Source organism: Mesocricetus auratus, unplaced genomic scaffold (genome assembly GCF_017639785.1).
Source record: "Mesocricetus auratus isolate SY011 unplaced genomic scaffold, BCM_Maur_2.0 Super-Scaffold_15014, whole genome shotgun sequence".
Lineage (NCBI taxonomy): Eukaryota > Metazoa > Chordata > Mammalia > Rodentia > Cricetidae > Mesocricetus > Mesocricetus auratus.
The window spans coordinates 29386395-29402171 of record NW_024429186.1 but is presented as its reverse complement, the minus strand read 5'-3'; positions in this window follow the sequence as shown (position 1 = coordinate 29402171).

Here is a 15777-nt window from a genome sequence, read left to right as displayed (position 1 = left end):
GATGCATTCTCTCTCTTTCTCCCCCAATAGTTTAGACTAGAGCCTGAGTGTTTGCACAGGCTACTGAACAAAAAACTATTCTAACACCACTCTGGGAAGTAGTTATAGATTTGCTATCGGTCGTCCATGTTTTCACTTCCTTATTAAGCAGCTGGCTAGGTGAGCACCACTCCCCAAAAGATTGGTATTTAGCACTTGTATCAAAATTTGAATCAATTCCTCATTAACCTGATTGAAAAAGAAGTTATGCCTCCTCCACTGTGTTCTAAACAGGACACCGATCACCACAGATGCTCACTAAATATAAAATGTTTAATCCTCACCATTCCCCCACCCAAATAGGTCACTAGAATTCTTGTGCTTAGGGGATGAGAAGTTTCACTTCTAAAACAGTGCTGCTCTCAATACACATCAAATGTGCCAATATGGGGACTCCTATAGATGATGAAAAGCCATTCCAGCCATCACCCAGTTCACAGGGCTGGCCATGAGAATCCTTTGACTCTCACCATCCTTGCTGGTAATTTCTAAAAGTAACGAATCTGTCACTGGATTTCCTTGAACTTGCTCGGAGCACACACCTGTAGTTGAGTAGCTCCTATCCTAGAAAGGAAGAAATTTGATGAAAGAAGACAGGGCCAGAGAAAGCAGAGGCCATCAGTTACAAATGCTGGAATTCTCTTAGGATGATTCACATGCATGTAAATGCAAACTGCATAGACATGTCCCCCACCCAGGCTTCTAGATGGAGTATTTGAACTTAGGGAATAGTGGCTTACATAAGCGGCCATGGTGTTCACTTTATTCCTTTGAAGCTTCTATAATGGGATCACTCCATTTGGAGCATCAACTTGTTCAACCTCTCAGAAAATGTAACTGCAGAATAAAGCGGTACTTTGCAGGCATCTGAGAGGCACCGCTCCATCATCCTTTCTGGCCCAGTGTTCCTCTCTCAGAAGTAGGTTAAGAGGGTGGCTGAACCTAATCTGGATGGAGAGGGGCGAGATCCTTTTGGATAAGATGTCTGCTTAAGACTTGCCTTCACCAAGGGGAAATGCAGAAATTGCGCAGCAGAAGCATTTTCGGGCTGCCTTGTGGTGTGGCCTAAGCAGCCTACAACACGTATGATGCAGCTACAGAGCTGGGGCTGATTGTTATGGAAAGAACACTGACAAGTGTCTGGCCGTTGAGGTCGGACCACAGCGTGGAGAGCAGCATGCAGCTTTGAAGCAACTGGCTTAGAATTCACCGATGGATGGAGACACTTCTTATGTTATGGCTTAATGCAGTTTAGATTGTATGTTACCATGGTTTTTATCTGGCAATTGTATCTGATCACATGGTTGAAAAGATCCAGAAAAGAGATTACAGATTCTTGACTCTAGGAACGTAAAACCTCCTCTAGATCTTGGTAATGACACTATTTCGCACTTCAGAGATGTTTTCCGGGAGAGACTTTTGGAATGATAATGAAACTACAGAAAGTCTGCATGTCTCGAATTATTTTCTTTTCTCGAGCAGAGGGAAGAAGGAAGGGGTAGTTGGGGACAGTGAGGATAGTCAGGGATGCTGAGTATGACTCAGAGTCATGACTCAGGACCTAGGTACTTGCCTAACTCCCCGGCACAGCCTCCTTTGATATTCATTCATCCCCCTGAAAATCTTTCTGATCGTCATATTTCTACACTGTATCATACGAGACAGCCATATGTATGTAGATAAATTTATAGACTGGACTTCCCCTCCAAGACGTTTATATCTAGCCTCTATCTCCCACACATAGTAGATCAGCATACTTAGCTCATAGTAGTAGATTAAAATGACCATGAACCTTACATGCTGCCCAAGGACAAAGTTTCCTGTAACTCAGTGGCTGGTTCTCTAGGCATCATTAAGTTGTCAAAACTTCATTTTCACTTTGCCATTGTCTACCTTAAATGCCCTTACTTCTCTTTCCTTTTACTTAAATGCATTCCGTTTATAAAGCCTCCATTTCCTTTATGAAGCCCTGACTTCTAGTAACCATATTCTATACTAGCCCACCGTATCAGCTCCTGTGTTTGATACCTTTTGTGCTGACATTTTACATTACCTAGTTGTAAGACAGAGTGAGTATCATAAACTTCACAGGTATAGAGAACAGTTGGCTTCCATGAAAGCGATTGGACACTGGAATGGCTTCTGAAGTTCTGCGCTTTCCATAAGCAAGTAATGTCTCATGCCATACGCAAGTATGGCATGATCATAAAGTTTCTAGAAATCAGAATCGCTCTTTTCACTTGTCTCCACCAGAGTCCAGTACTGTGTCACTATAGAATGACACCAAGAGACTTTTGATTTTAGTTGGTGGCATTGTGTGTTTAAATTTCTACCATCTCCTGAATCATTACCAAGGCAGCCATATGATGCTTTCTTGACTTTTAGATAGCCTGGGAGCCCAGTGAATTGTGAATACATTCTTCCTTAGAGTTGAGGTAGTGACTGTTGGTTGTTTGATGAAGAGCATTTCTCACTTATATCCTTACATGTACAGTTTCATCATCCCTTCTTCCAGCAGTCTGCTTTTGAGAGGTTTAGGACAGTTTCACAGTAGGGACGCTCTCCTTACATCGGAGGATACCTAGTGGCTCCATCAAAGTATCTTGATACAAGGTCCAGCTTGAAATGGTTTGCCCACAAGGATCCAATGATGTGAAGTCCTAGTAGCCCAGGGTCGGATCCCTCTGTGTACCATCCTCTTCATTATTAGCCATCATTAGCCATTATTAGCTGTGAGAGGAAAAGGGAACATTCCATGGAAGAAATGTCTGCTTATACTCTCTGAATTTGTGGGTCCTTGCCTTTCACATTCAGTTATTGGGCAATTGCTTATACAGAGCATAGCCACACACTCATCTTTTAGGGCTCACTTACCAGCTGAAATGCAAAAGATAAAGATATGATGGTATAGTAGTTGTACTGTAGCTCCTTCCTGGTTACTTCCTCCTGTCTATACAGCATTCTCTGGAACCACAGGTTTTTGTTGTTGTTCAACACTACATAGAAGAGACACTCCTAAGTTCCTATCTGTGGAAAATATGTAGGTCACTCTGAACTTGAAATAATGATACAATTTCCTTCTTTTCTTTTTATTCTTTTTCAGCCGTACACAAACCTTTCTGCTGCTGTTATTGAGAGTTTGGGGTGATTCCACATGAGGAAGATTGGAGATGATGTCATGAACTGGGAAAATGTGAGACACTAAGAAAGGGAACATTTGGTTCTTGTAAAAAATTTTTTTAATGGCTTGCTGGGAATCAAAGTGCTCCTTTCATTCTTGCAAGAGCCTTGTCATTTCCTTGCCAGGGTGGTCTTGCCTCAGTACATTGACTCAGCCAACCACACCTGATGGAAAGCATCAACTGTGATATCATGAAACAATTTTGGTCTGCAGCCAAGTGGTCCCTGAAAAAGGAGCAGAAGTTGCCATTTGCTTATAGTACTTGAAACCCCTGGGGCTGCCCTGCCATTATAACCACTATTATTGTCTTTGTGTTTTTTTGCCAATATTCTTTAGTATCTTGTGGTAGGTAGAGAACACAAGAAATTACATTTCAGATGAGGTCATGCCTTTTCCTCTTCTCCCTTGAAAAGGTTTCTTAAACGTTGAGTGGAGTTTTTCAAAGGAAATTCACTAAGGCCCTGATCTGGACCATGACCTTATGTAGTAGAATGGCGTTTGGCACAATGCAAGCCTGTCTTGGGCTCTGTCCCTTGGGGTTAGTGACTACACATACTTCAAGGTCTTCATTACAATGCTTAGTTGGACTACATACATGGGATGACATTATACAATGTGACCCTAAGTTAATCGAGAGTGATCCTAAAAACAAACAAAAAAACCCAAGCATAATAGAAGTTGTACATCTAAATGAGGGTTGTGCCCCTCGAAAGTTGCAGCAGGAAAGCAAAAGCAATGCATTTAATTCTTCGATGCTTGCCTGAGCTAAGCATTATTGCAATTTCTGATCAGAAGTTACCTTCAGGGTGTGTGGCACAACAAAAACAAATTTATAAAATATTTATTGCATTTTTGACTAGAAATTTTACATAAAGCTCTTTTACATTTTGAAATGTACAGGAAAACATACACAAAAATAAATTATCCATAGTCTTAGCCCTAAGATGGCCTCTGTCAAATTGAAGTATACCTTTCTGCCTATTTGTGTGCCTCTGCAGATATAGATAGAATTCTACACACACTGACATGTGTGTGTCTACTCATTGAATTATGGCATCAATTTTTATTACTTTTATTTAGGCTGCTTAAAATGTGTTGTATTGTCCCAGGAGATGATTTAGTTGCTCAAATACTTGCCATGCATTCTTGAGGACCTGAGTTTGAACCCAAGCACTCAGATAAAAAAGCTGTGTGTGACTATGCTCCTCTGTAATCTTAGTGTTAGGAAGGTTGAGACACGTGAATCCCTGAAATTGCTGATCAGCCAGTCCAACCAAATTGGCCATCTTCAGGTTAGGTGAGAGACCCTATCTCAAAAGAGAAGAGTGGTTGAAAAAGATTCCTAACATTGACCCTTGGCCTACCTGCGCGCGTGTGTGCGCACGCACACACACACACACACACACGTTATTGAATGTTAATTTTTAAATTTTTCATTAATTCATTTTTTGTCATTTGTGTGGAAGGCTGAAGTCAACTTGTAGGAGAAGGTTGCCTCCTCCTACCACCTGAATCTTAGGGATCACACTCAGGTAATCAGTTTTGACAGCAAGTGCCTTTACCCACTAAGCCATCTTGTTGACCCAATATTACTTTATTTTAAACATTCTGACTGATCCAGATATTTTTATATAGAAGAATAAAATTTATTTGTGAAATTATCTAGAATCATACAGAGCCAAGTCTGAACACTTTCATTATCTACTGGCAAATGTGTTTTATGAAAAGCCAGAAAATTTATGTGTTAAGGAATGATACATTTGGTTTTCTTTGGTGGATCAATCCGACTTAGTGATATATCCAAGAGCAGAGACCCATGAGCATTTTAACCCATGGTAAATCACTGAGTTAAGAACATGGATTTCACAGGTGAACAATCTGAAGGAAAATGTATTTCTTCAGATATAAAACGTTTGTATTTAAAGGAATATATAACTACACTATAAAGCAACTATTATTAGTTTATGTCTATGGGTGTTTCATGTGCATGTATGTCTGTATACCATGTTTGTGCCTAGTGTTCTAGGAAGCCAGAAGAAGGCATGGATCCCCAGGAACTGGAGTTACAGACTGTTGTGAGTTGTCATGTTGGTGCTGGGAGTTGAACCCAGGTCCTTTGGAAAAAGTCTTAACTGCTGGATTATCTCTCCAGCTCCAAGGCAGGACACACACACACACACACACACATACACACACACACACACACACACACACGCACACACACACACACACACACTTCTTAGTTTTGGGACTTATGCGTTTTAAGTGGCCTAGTTACCAGATAGCATCTTACATTTTTTGAAAGTCATCTTTTGCTGGCTCCTGAATATTTTTTAACCTGTCCAGGATGTTGCTCTGTTAAGACTGCTCCTTAGTTCTTGAATGTTCAAGTGGGTCTGTCTCTCCTTCATTTTATGTAATGTCTGGCATTACTTGCCTGGGGCAGTCAGAATGATGGAATGTGGGATGTGTGTGTGTGCGTGTGCGTGTGCGTGTGTGTGTGTGTGTGTGTGTGCGTGCGCACGCGCGCGTGCACATGTGGTTTCAAATCAGTTTTGGTTAAGTGCATTACCATAATGAAAAATAATAAAGTCTCAAATACATTAAGTAAAAGGCATTAGTAATTAAACACAAGAGGACAGAACCCACAAGGAAAGACTCAAGAATTTACTTTAGTGTCACCAGGTCTCTTATACTGATGATATCTTTTTGCCATTCTCCCAGCTATTGATATTATAGAGAGAGCCTTATTAATTCACATGCTGGCAGCTTCTCTGATATCCTAGATAGGGATTTAACAACAGATATTAATAATTTGTTTCTTAATCTTGCCAATCCCCATTTTGTCCTAGAATTGATATGAACATGGAGGTAGATGTGGATGTAGGTATAGATGTAGCTGATGACATGGATGCAGGTGTAGATTAAGCACAGATGAAGGTGCAAATGTAGATTTATAGGTAATTATGGATGCAGACGCAAATGTACATGCAGGTTCAGATTAGGGGTGGATGTGAAGGTGGATATGGGTACAGATGCAGATGTAAGTGCGTATGTGGACCTAGATATTCAGGACAAAAGGGAACAGGAACTGGGCTGGCCCTAGGGTCACTCTTGCTCAAGATGATACATTACCCTCTCTTAATTTGTCTATTAGATTTTCTATTGATTCTCTCAACCTGCTCTCTAGTTCTCAGAGGTTTTTATTTGAGCTCAAACTTTAAGGGAATCCAAATTTGGCCATTGTTTATAATGCTATTATCATGGAGCAGAGAGGGTCAAAGGTTGCTTTGAGAACAGTCTCTCATTTTATTTCCACACCATTCCAGTTTTGCAGATAGTGTGACTAAGGTTCATAGGGGATACGTGGCTGGACAAATACTGTGTGACTGATTAATGAGGAGGTATGATTTAAGTCTTAATACAGGAACTTGGTGGCCAAGTTTATGGTGCACCATAAATTGCTTTGCTTTACAAGTACATCTCAAGGCTCTCATTTATCCATTTCATACATATATGTGTGTGTTTAGTCACTTATCATGGCTTCCTTCCATTAAAATGCAAGATCCCCTAAGGAAGAGATTTTGTAACATTGGTTTTCTAGAAACTGGAGCCATGCCTTATAATAGTTTCTCAATAATAGTTTTGTATCAGTTGATGGAGAGAGATCAGCTCTTAAAAATACTACCTTAGGTAGTCTAGTGGTATGACTCTGGACAGAGAATTGAGTCTCTCTCTCTCTCTCTCTCTCTCTCTCTCTCTCTCTCTCTCTCTCTCTCTCGTGTGTGTGTGTGTGTGTGTGTGTGTGTGTGTGTGTGTGGACTTAGAAAAGAACTTGGGTTCATATAAAATGCAATATGTTAACTATTCTTATCACATGTTGAATGGATAAACCATTTGAGTGCTAAGCTAGATAAAGAGCAGCCAACTAAAGCTTCATTGTATTGGTCTTCATGGAGCTTCCAGTCAAGGGACAGCCTGGATAGAACAATAGAATCCCCTCTACAAGAGGGAGTATAAGATACTAAACCAGGAGGAGAGAGCTGTGGGAAGCTGAGAGCTAGTGCTGAAACCTGGAGGATGAATAATCACTATCCAGGTGGAGAAAAACAGGGGCGGAGAAAAGGCCAGGATGAAAGGAAAACCACATGGAAAGGCTCAAACACGACAGCAGTGTGGTGTGCAGAGCCGCTGATACGCTTTCAGTTATAAGTAATATAAGACTTTAAAACATTCTTTTTTTCTTCCTTTATTTTATTTAAGTTAGAAACAAGCTTGCTTCACATGTCAATCCCAGATCCCTCTCCCTCCCCTCCTCCCCGCACCCCCACTAAGCCCCCCAGTCACCTATCCAATCTCCACTCTGATCCCCAGGGAGGGTGAGGCCCTCCATGGGGGATCTCCAGAGTCTGTCATTTCATCCAGGGCAGGGCCTAGGCCTTCCCCCAAGAGTCCAGGCTGAGAGAGCATCACTCATTGTGGGATGGGCACCCAAAGTCTATTTGTATGCCAGGGATAAATATTACCCTACGCCCCATAGATTGCCTAGGCCTCCTCACTGACACCCACATTCAGGGGGTCTAGATCAGTCCCATGCTTTCCACACAGCCATCAATCTGGGGACCAAGAGCTCTCCCTTGTTCAGGTCAACTGTTTCTGTGTGTTAAACCAGCCCTGTCTTAACTCCTTTGCTCATCATTTCTCCCTTTCTGTCACTGGATTCCAGGAGTTCAGTTCAGTGTTTAGCTGTGGGTGTATGCCTCTGCTTCTATCAGTCGCTGGATGAAGGTTCTGTTTCCCAGACTCTCTGGCAATGGGATTGTATGCTGGCGCTCCCCTGATTCATGTCTAAAATCCATATATGAGTGAGTACATACCATGTTTCTCTTTTTGTGACTGGGTTACCTCACTCAGGATGGTTTCTTCTAGTGCCATCCATTTGCTTGCAAATTTCAAGATTCCAGTGGTTTTTTTTCCTGCTGAATAGTACTCCATTGTGTAAATGTACCACATTTTCTCTATCCACTCTTCAGTTGAGGGGCATCTAGGTTCTGGCTATTACAAATAATGCAGCTAAGAACATAGTGGAGCAGATGTCCTTGTTGTATGAGTGTTCATCTTTTGGGTATATGCCTAAGAGTGGAATTACTGTGTCTTGTGGTAGACTGGTTCCTATTTTCCTAAGGAATCTTCATACTGATTTCCAAAATGGTTGTACGAGTTGGCACTCCCACCATCAGTGAAGGAGTGTTCCTCTTTCTCCACATCCTCTCCAGCACAAACTATCTAAACAATCTTAATAATGAGGAGATTTATGACATTGCTTCTAAGAACAATGAGTATAGATACGTGGACATTGTAATGATACTTAATGTTTAAACATGTCTCCAAATGCTGTCTCCTTTTTTACACTGCCATCCCTGTAACATCTTTTAGGTTGGTTTCTTCTCAGACTCCCAAGATGGATCCAAGAGGGTGGCATCACACTAATATGGCGACATGTCATGTACCTATTTTGGAGAAGGAAGGAAATGCACCCCATAATCCAGATTTCTACTTTAGTTTTAGTGCTTGGGATGACATCGTGTGCTCTTTCCTCAGCTAAACAACTGTTGACAAGAGGAGTACAATGGCCATATTGGTTTTATTCCATTAAAATTCATCCTCTGGAGTTGAGGCCAGTCTCTGGGGTACCATGCATATCTCTCTTATGGTGCTCCCTATTTCCCAGACTCTCTGGCTGTGGGGTTGTAGGCTGGCAACCCTATGCTCCATGTCTAAAATCCATATATGAGTTAATACATACTATGTTTGTCTTTTTGTGACTGAGTTACCTCACTTAGGATGGTTTCTTCTAGTGCCATCCATTTGCCTGCGAAGTTCAAGATTCCATTGTTTTTTTCCACTAAGTAGTACTCCATTGTGTAAATATACCACATTTTCTCTATTTCCTCTTAAGTTGAGGGGCATCTGGGTTGCTTCCAGGTTCTGGCTATTACAAATAATGCTGCTATGAATACAGTTGAGCAGATGTCCTTATTGTATGAATGTGTATCTTTTGGGTATATGCTTAAGAGTGGAATTGCTGGATCTTGTAGTAGATTGAATTCCATTTTCCTGATCTCCAAAGTGGCTGTACAAGTTGGCACGCCCACCAACAGTGGAGTAGTGTTCCCCTTTCTCCACATCCTCTCCAGCACAAACGATCATTGGTGTTTTTGATTTTAGTCATTCTGACAGGAGTGAGATGGTATCTCAAAGTTGTTTTGATTTGGATTTCCCTGATGGCTAGGGATGCTAAGCACTTAAGTGTTTTTTAGCCATTTTAGACTCTATTGTGAATTCTCTATTTAGTTCTGAGCCTACTTTTTAATTGCATCCTTTGGTGTTTTGGAGATTTGCTCCTTGAGTTCTTTGTAAATTTTGGAGAGCAGCCCTCTGTCATTTGTGAGTTGGTGAATATCTTTTACCATTCTGTGGGCTGTCATTTTGTCTTATTGACTGTGTCCTTTGCCTTACAGAAGTTTCTCAGTCTCAGGAGGTCCCATTTATTAATTGTCAATCTTAGTATCTTTGCTGCTGGTGTTATCTTCAGGAAGCAGTCTCCTTTACCAGTTTGTTCAAGGGTACTTCCCACTTTCTCTTCAAGAGGTTCAGTGTGGCTAGATTTATGTTGAGGTCTTTGATCCATTTGGACTTAAGTTTTGTGCATGGTGATAGATATGGATCTATCTACAGTCTTCTACATGCCAGCATCCAGTTATGCCAGGACCATTTGTTGAAGATGCTTTCTTTTTTCCATTGTATTATTTTAGCTTCTTTGTCAAAGATCAGGTGTTCATAGGTGTGTGGGTTAATATCAGACTCTTCAATTTGATTCCATTGGTCTACCTGTCTATTTTTGTGCCAATACCAAGCTGTTTTCATTACTATAGCTGTATAGTAGAGTTTGAAGTCAGGGATGGTGATGCCTCCTGATGTTCCTTTACTGTACAAAGTTGTTTTGGCTATCCTGGGTCTTTTGTTTTTCTGTATAAAGTTGAGAATTATCCTTTTGAGGTCTATGAAGAACTGTGCTTGGATTTTGACAGGGATTGCATTGAATCTGTAGATTGCTTTTGGTAAGATTGCCATTTTTACTATGTTGATCCTGCCTATTCAAGAGCATGATAGATCTTTCCACTTTCTGGTATCTCCTTTAATTTCTTTCTTTAAAGACTCAAAGTTCTTGTCATATAGGTCATTCACCTCTTTGATTAGAGTTATCCCAAGATATTTTATGTTGTTTGTGGCTATTTTAAAGGGTAATATTTCTCTGATTTATTTCTCATCACATTTATGGTCTATATATAGTGGGGCTACTGATTTATTTTGAGTTAATCTTGTATACTGCCACTTTGCTGAAGGTGTTTATCAGCTGTAGGAGTTCCCTAGTAGAATTCTTGGGGTTGCTTACGTAGACTATCATATCATCAGCAAATAGTGAAAGTTTAACTTCTTCCTTTCCAATTTGTATCCCTTTGATCTCCTTTTGTTGTCTTATGCTCTAGCAAGAACGTCCAGTACAATATTGAAGAGATATGGAGAGAGTGGGCAACCTTCTCTTGTTCCTGACTTTAAAGGAATAACCTTGAGTTTCTCTCCATTTAGTTTGATGTTGGCTTTTGGTTTGCTGCATATTGCCCTTATTATGTTTAGATATGTTCCTGTTATCCCTGATCTCTCTAGGACCTTCATCATGAAGGGGTGTTGGATTTTGTCAAAGGCTTTTTCAGCATCTAGGGAGATGATCATGTGGTTTTTGGCAATGAATCTATTTCCTCTAGTTTATCTTCAGTGCATGAGAGTCTGTCTTCCATCTCTTGTATTCTGTTAGTTATGTTTGCATCTGTAGTTCCTGATTGCTTATTCAGCTTTTCTATTTCCAGCATTACCTCATTTTTTTTTACTGTCTCCATTTCGATTTTCGAGTCTTGAACTGTTTGAATTGTTTCCTTCATCTGTTTGATTGTTTTTTCTTGGCTTTTCTTGCTTTTTTTAGGAGATTTGTTGATTTCTTGCATTTTTTGGTTTGTGTTTTCTTCCATTTCTTTAAGGGATTTTCTCATATCCTCTTTGTGGGCCTCTATTGCTTTCATGAGGTTGTTGTTAAGGTCATTCTTTTCTGTTTCATCTGTGTTGGTATGCTCAGGTCTTGCTGATGTAGAGTTTGTAGACTCTGGTGGTGTCATACTGGTTCTACTGTTGTTGGCTGTGTTTTTATATTGCTGTCTTCTCATCCCTTCTTTCAGTGGAAGCTCTTGGGATGGCTTCCTCTCCTGGTGGATCTCTTCCAGTGTGTTTAAGCAGGTCAGTACTCCGATGGGTCTCATGATGGGTGCAGGTGGGCCTGAGACACTTTCAAGCACAGGGCGGAGACCAGAAGGGACTGAAGACTCAAGCACAGGGCAGGGGCTGAAGGGACTGAAGACTGAGGTGTGGCAAGACTCAGGGTGGTCCTTTCTGGTGGGGTGGGTCCTATCTACATACAGAGATCTCCCTGGGAGACAGAAGCAGGGGATGTTGGGAGTTGGGGCCCAGAGCAGAGTCCCCACTCACCTCAAGCACTGGGCAGGGGCCAGAGGGGGCTGAAGACTGAGGTATGGTCAGACACAGGGTGGTCCTTTCTGGCAGGACAGGTCCACTCTAGGGGCAAAGCATGCCCAGGGAGAGGGAAGCAGGGGAATGTTGGGAGTTGGGGCTCAGAGCAGGGCCCCCAGTCACCTCAAGCTCAGGGAGGGTCATGTGGTTTTTTTACTGAGTGTTGAGTTGTGTACCTATCCAAGGTGGTGATCTGCGGTGACAAGTATAGCCTGCCTTACAGAACCAAGTGTCATAGCTCATGCAGGCCCCATGATCTGGGCTTGTCCCCTCAATTCTCCATTGTCAGAGATCAAGTGCACCCCTCTCCCCATTTCCTCTTGCTGGAGACATCTAGGACACAGTACACTGCTATGACATGACACTGTTACCTGCTAATCTGAGGGTGGGAGGGGGGAGCCCTTTTGTCATAGACCAGCGTCATACCTTGTTTACCATGTATTTTTATCTCTCTTTCAGTTTACTTATTTTTCCTTTTCCCTCTCTATCTGCAATTTAAATATTTGATGTCAGTTCAGTTATTTTTATGACATTTCACTTTCCCTTCCAGAAAGAGAAAGTGAGAATGATACAAAACCCACTGGGGCAGCTGTCTTCCACTTTTAATTAGTCTGCTTTTCTCTTGGCATGATTGCTACAGTATTAACTCCAGGCCAGCCCCTCACTATCATCGCCCTGCTCCCCCAAAGGTCCCCCATTCCTCCCTGCTCCTGAGCTGCATCCAACATGAAGTTTCCCGGAGGATCCCAACCCCTCCTCCTGAATTTGGGTGGGCAAAGGCTGGTCCTGCAGCATATATTTCATTTTATTTTCTATCTGCTGATTCATTGTCCACAGCTCTGTGGGAGGCATGGCTTTGCTTAAATGAGGATCACTCAATGTTTTTATTCAGGAATTGGGTGATGGTGGAAAAGGCTGAATTAGAGGCTAGTGCCTGTGTGGTCCAGCCTTGCCCAAGATGAGCTTCTGGGACCCCATGGACCTTACTGCTTACCCACAGAGGGAAGATCCTCTCTTATCGAGAGAGGTCCCTGGTAGAAGGAGAGAATATGGATTTTAGTGAGATCACTCACTGGTCCCTATCAGAGCAGACATCCTTCTCCATGCCCCCTGTTTAACAGAAGATTAGGGTTGGGTTTTTTTTCCCTGTTAGGTTCTGCTGTGCCACCTGACCTTCCAGACCTACCCGGGAAAATCAGGAAAAATCCCAACATGTGAGCCTTCTGAAATCTTTGCCTGCTCTGAGTTTCTCCCTTGCACCCTTGGCCTGAGTTAGAGAAGACCCAATTGCAGCCATGTGATACGCTGAAAGTCAGAGCACTTTCCCTTGGGTCGTGCTCTGGAGAAAGATACACATTTTTACTGGGGAGGGTCCATTTCCTTTTCTCATTTTCTACAACCTGAAACTTTGTTTCAGTCTAGCTGTAACTTGCCAAACGGAAGAAGGGCATCGAGCAATTAAGCTTGTGCTTGCGCTGCATTAAAGTGTCTGGTTAGCAGCCGAGCCTGGGTAAGAAGACAGCATCCCTGACTCCTTGTCCAGGCCTCTTCCCACCACAACCCATTGGCAAAGACGCCCAGAATCCCAAGAGTGGTCCCTTTGCTTCTTCTCTTCATCTTAGACTGTTGGCCTTTCCCACAGTCTCTTCTGATGGTCATCCACACTCTGTGTCCCATATCCTGTTAAACCCTGAGTTGTGACTAAGGCAGGTGGCTGGGGAGGAGGACCCCAGGTGTTTGTGTGAGGAGAAAGGTAAGAGCTGTGGGGGTATGGGTGGGAGGCGGCTAAGGAACACATGCTTTGTATTAATCTTTATTTCAATGAAGTTGTTTGAGCGCATGCTTTATTGTGGTGCTTTAAAATAATGTGTTTCTAACGGTGCCCCCGGGGGTAGCACTTGCACTTTTGAGATCCTATTGCTGGAGTAGCTCACGAGACCAGCCACAATAATAGAAAATGAGGCACCCCCTGGTGCACCATCTGAATTTATAATAGCAATTTCTACGATGCCCCGAGGCCAGCTCTGTTTGTATTTGAGAACATGCAAGGGAGCTCGCCAGGGAGGGGGGAGGCTCCTCTCTTCCTGCCCAGTTTTTATCTGAGCTCGTGTTTAACCTGGTCAAAGGCCCTTCATTGGCCTTCCGCTTTTGGCACTCCTTTTTAGTCTCCAAGGAAAGCCTCTTCCACTTTGCCTTTGGTATGGGCAGGAACATCGATGCTGAGGCCATGGACTTTCCTTGTCCGTCAACCAATCCCTTTCTCCCCCTGCTACCACTCAGCACCCTGCGTGCAAAGCAGAAAGCCCCTTGGAGGTCTCCTGTGCCGTCACTGTCAAAGCGGTGAAATATGAAATGACAACATAATGAAATGGACTTGGTCTCATTAAGATTCCAAATGGCTGTCTGGAATTTTTTTTCATTCTTTCCAGTTCAGCCAGAGACCCACACCACTTGCAGAAGGTAGAAGTGGGTCAGAGCTACTGGGGCTGCAGTCAGGGTATGGCAGGGGCAGCAAAGATTAGGGGCCAGCACAGTCAGGCTGGGACAGATGTACCAGGGGACTGATAAAGAGCTGAGTCATCCGTTAGAATCTTTGGAGACAAGGAGGGAAAGTCACCCTCCAAGAAAGCCTCTTGGACTCAGAAAGGGACAGGATGGGTCAGCAATGAAGAAGACTAGAACACCCTACTTGTAAACTGCTTAGAGTTCCAAGCAACTGTCTTGAGAACATTTGATGTGAAAAACGAACAACAGCACCCTTCCCCTTCATCCAATAAAAACAGAATCTGCATGTGAGATACATTCTCTCTGCATGTATGACCTATTGCCTCTTGACAGAAGCCCACAAAGAGCATTAGTACCATTCATGCATTCATTCATTCATTCATTCATTCATTCACCAGGACACCACTGGCCTGCTGCTATGCACCAAACCCTGTGAGAAGCATTGGGAATCAAGAGAAGATGACATTGTCACTGCCCTCATGATCCTTTGTATGCATGCCCCATGCCCCAAGCCTCATCTTGCTTTCATTTTTTTGCCTTATAGACAGAGTATTCTATAGGCAAATTGAGCTATGAATCACCCTCCTTCAGGGAGTCTTAAGCCACTGAATACGTTCTGGGTGCAAAAATTGAACCCAGTGGTTTTCCATTTTGTTCGTGTATTTGAACTACCTGGGTCATTTCCAGAAGTTGTCTTTACATCTTCCTCAGGATCTATGGGAAGCTCATCTGAGGTCTCCATTTTTGTAGCTGGAGATGATGAAGCAAAGAGGTTGCTAGGATTGTTTTAAGAGCAAAACAAGACAAGACAAGACAAACAAGGGCTTTAAGATGAAGTCATTATCAAACCAGGACAGTCTTGAACCTTTATAATTGGGCTAATGATACAAATTATTGAACATTAGAAACTTCCCCCATGAAATAATTTTGCTCATGTGGGTTGCCTAGTCTGAATGTGACAGAAACTGTTTTTCTTTGGGGAGGTGACTCCAACAAGCCAAAGAGGAGGCCAGTTTGATCACTGGGAGATTTTTGGTGTCTGTCTGGATACTCAGGCCCCCTGCTGTCTCTGTGGTATCAGTTGGTTCTGTCTGGACACTCAGGCCCCCTGCTGTCTCTGTGGTATCAGTTGGTGTCTGTCTGCACACTCAGGCCCGCTGCTGTCTCTGTGGTATCAGTTGGTGTCTGTCTGGACACTCAGGCCCGCTGCTGTCTCTGTGGTATCAGTTCTCCTGTGAAGCCCATGCTCTGCCCAGTGTGCTTACCTAATGACTTTCTCCTTGTTCTGTCTTCTCCATTTCCTCATCAGAGGACTCAATTGCTTCATCTGCTTGCCTGCACTTGGAACCAAGGAGTCCACTCCTTCTTCCATTCTCCTAGTGGCCCTCTGCTGCCCCCACCTGCCTCAAGTC